This window comes from Pristiophorus japonicus, chromosome 15 (assembly GCF_044704955.1).
Source record: "Pristiophorus japonicus isolate sPriJap1 chromosome 15, sPriJap1.hap1, whole genome shotgun sequence".
Lineage (NCBI taxonomy): Eukaryota > Metazoa > Chordata > Chondrichthyes > Pristiophoridae > Pristiophorus > Pristiophorus japonicus.
The window spans coordinates 116,304,044-116,307,593 of record NC_091991.1 but is presented as its reverse complement, the minus strand read 5'-3'; the positions used below and the strand labels follow the sequence as shown (position 1 = coordinate 116,307,593).

The following is a 3,550-nucleotide window of genomic DNA, read 5'->3' as shown; positions in this document are numbered from 1 at the left end:
ACCTGATGCTAACCACCCACCCCCCCACCCCCCACCGCCCCGAACCACCCAGGATGTAGCAGCAGTTGCCAGATTTTATCGCATGTTGGGTAGGGAACCTGCCCCAAACTCCGGGAAGTCCTCCAGGGTCCGTGGTGTAGTTTCCTGGCAGGCACAATGATGGCATAATTTCTGGAATTCCAGGCCCATTTGCAGGACTTTGAGAAAGAAAAATATTTAGGGACCTAGGAAAGAGCAAGGAAATAAGGTTTGAGTCGGTAACTAGAATGCATCCAAGCCTGAAACTGGAGTTCCTTGGAGCCTTGTAAAAAGTGGGGCTGTACCCATTCCTTACAAAACCAGTGGGAGCACAGCTGGGCACAGGAATTCCCAATGCCAAGAATTACTGTATTCCTGGCCTTCTAGTTGGCGGGGGCAAGATCAGCGGCTGATATGCTGGTCAGCAGAGACACATAAGCTTGCTGAAGGGAAAATATGGGACTCATCTGAAAGATCCAAATTGGAATGTTTTGGGTCCCAGCTTATTATCCAGCCCTTCCAGGGCACTCCTGCCAGAAATGGAGCAGCATTTAAGGACCAATGATTTTTGACCCCAAATATTTCTCTAATTTCCTCTTCAATAACTACTTGTGGTAGTCAATATTCCCTGTAGGCTGCACTATGTTCTGCTGGGCCTGTTGTTTTCAATGCACAGTCCCTGTAAATTTCTGCGCACCCACGGCATTTCGACTGAGAAATGTGGCCACGCAGCTTAGAGGGAACATTAGTGGTAATGTGTTCTGTATTCTATAATTATTTGCATGAAGATATATCCTCAAATCTCCCCTTTTGTGCTTATGCCTGCAACAATGACCAACTGCAAGGTTGATTGTTGGAGGAATTTGAAATATGGTCCAAAAACATGGCTTATGACCCTATGGATCGTTAATACAGACAAATCAGTGTAACTGCAACTGCTCAGGAAAACCTCAGAGTTTTGCAATAAAACGGGAATTTCCACAGAGCGGGAAACAAGGCAGGTCTGGTGCATAACAACTTTGTTTGCCTAAATTTCTTACAATATCTTTAAAAAGTGAATATAGTATGGCATCTTAAACATTAAAGAAAAATGCTCGTGCTTTGAGAGTCTTTTTTATGCTGCAATTCAGAATTGTGGAATTCAGAAGTCATCAATTTCCGCACTTTCCTTTCCAGTGTGTAAAGTTCATCAAATATTTCACTATCTTTTGACGATGAATCAATGCAAAACGTGCAATGCAGAATCTACCTCTCTAACTTTGGGAATTTTCAGCTCTGGCACATTTTCGTTGATATCCTCAGCAGCCTCTGCTTCTGAGTCTTTCAGAAAGAACACAAGTATTCGGAGCAAGAGTAGATCGTACGGCCCCTCGAGCCTGCTCCACCATTCAATAAGATCATGGCTGATCTTCCACCTTAACTCCACTTTCCCAGCCGATCCCATATCCCTTGATTTCCCCTAGAGTATCTATCTCAGCCTTGAATATACTCAATGACTGAGCATCCACAGCCCTCTTGGGCAAAGAATTCCAAAGCTTCACAACCGTCTGAGTGAAGAAATTCCTCCTCATCTCTGTCTTAAATGGCTGACCCCTAATCCTGAGACTAGACCCTAGTTCTAGACTCTCCAGCCTGGGGTAACAACCTTTCAGCATCTACCCTGTCAAGCAGCCTCAGAATCTTATATGTTTCAATGAGATCACCTCTCATTCTTCTAAACTCCAGAGAGTATAGGCCCGATCTACTCAATCGGTCCTCATAGAACAACCCTCTCATCACATGAATGAATCTAGTGAACCTTCTTTGACTGCCTCCAAGGAAAGTATATGCCTTCCTACATTACAACAGTGACTACACTCCAAAAAGGACTTCAATGGCTGTAAAGCGAATTGAGACTGCCACTGGTTGTGAAAGGCGCTATATAAATGCAAGTCTTTCTTTCCTTAGATAAGGAGACCAAAACTGTGCACAGTACTCCAGATGTGGTCTGACCAAAGCTCTGTACAATTATAGCAAGACTTCTTTACTCTTGTACACCAACCCCCTTGCAATAAAGGCCAACATGCCATTTACCTTCCTAATTGTTTGCTGTACCTGCATGCTTGTAGTGTATTTGCTTCATGGGTTCTTTGCTTAAGAATTCATGGCTACTCATTTGCTGTAAAGAATTAACTGGTTTATTAGCAATGGCTTATTAACAAACTGAACACTACCAGTTCATCCATCGGGCTCACAACAACTCTTTTAGGAGAAAAACAACTAACATTAAATCGTGCCCCCCGATCTGGGGGACACATCAAACATTTTCAAGGCCCCTTTTTTTGTGTTTTTTTTTGGTATTTTTTTGTATTTTATTGTTTTTTGGGGGTTTTTTGGGCACTAAAATCAATTTTTTTCCAAATGCCCCCTTTAAAAGGGGAGGGGGACACTAAAAACACCGGCAATTAAAACAAATTAAACTTTAAAACATAAAATCAAATTAAAATTTGGTTGCTGGGGGTGATGATGCATTCCAGTCCCTCCGGTGCCCACCTCTCGCGGAAGGCCGCGAGCATACCGGTGGACACCGCATGCTCCATCTCTAGGGACACCTAAAATCACCAGATATTGCCGAAACCCGGGATTGAAACAGGGACCTTTAGATCGTCAGTCGAACGCTCTCCCAACTGAGCTATTTCGGTCCGACTCGGGCTCACAACAGCCCACCTCATCGTGGAGAACCTGAACTCAATTAAACGGGGTTTTATTGCATCTTGTGAATGTCATGTGACTGGATAAGCTACTCACAGTGCAACAGCTCCATAACTCTTTTGATTGGAGAAAAATTAAACATGAACTCAAGTGCCCCCTGATCTGGGGGACACTCCAAACACTTTCAAACAAGTGCCCTTTTTTTGGGGTTTTTTGTGTTTTTTGTGGGGGTTTTTTTGTTTTTTTGGGGGGCACTAAAACCATAAATTATTACAAGTGCCCCCTATAAAAGGGGAGGGGGACACTAAAACCGGCAATTAAAACAAATTAAACTTTAAAACATAAACCTAGAAGCCTGCTCACAGGTGCATACATTACACTGCTTTTTTTTTAGAAGCAAGGTATTTATTGTTGTACTTAATTAAACAATATTTCAAAAGATTACTCATCAACATTACAATTACCATTTAACAAATTCGACTGCTGGGCCCGAGTTTCTTGTTGTAAGCTTTTAGCTTCCTCCTCCTCAGACCTCAATTTCTTTGCATTTGGCTTGCCATGTCCTTTTTCTATATTCTCGTTTGGCTCAGGAGACCATCTTGGGGAATTTCTGTTTTCAGGCCATGTGGCCCAGGATTCCTGACCTCTATCTTCCTGTGTTCTCTTGAGTTTCCTTGAAACCCTTACATCAGTTAGTGTTAGCTTCCTTCCTAAGATTTTGATATTCCCAGTTATTAATGTCCTGTTTAGTTGGTTTGCATTTTCTCATTGATCTTCTCAATTGAACTCCAACTTCATTTCCCCCTCAGAAGATACGGAGTCTCTGCGAGCTTGTCCCATA

General features: G+C 42.7%; 1 non-coding gene across 1 annotated transcript; it reads right to left on the bottom strand.

Moving 5' to 3' along the window:
- Positions 1-2,626: 2,626 nt before the first annotated feature.
- Positions 2,627-2,699, bottom strand: trnav-gac (transfer RNA valine (anticodon GAC)). The gene has a single exon. It is a non-coding gene; the product is annotated as a tRNA-Val (tRNA).
- Positions 2,700-3,550: the final 851 nt, after the last annotated feature.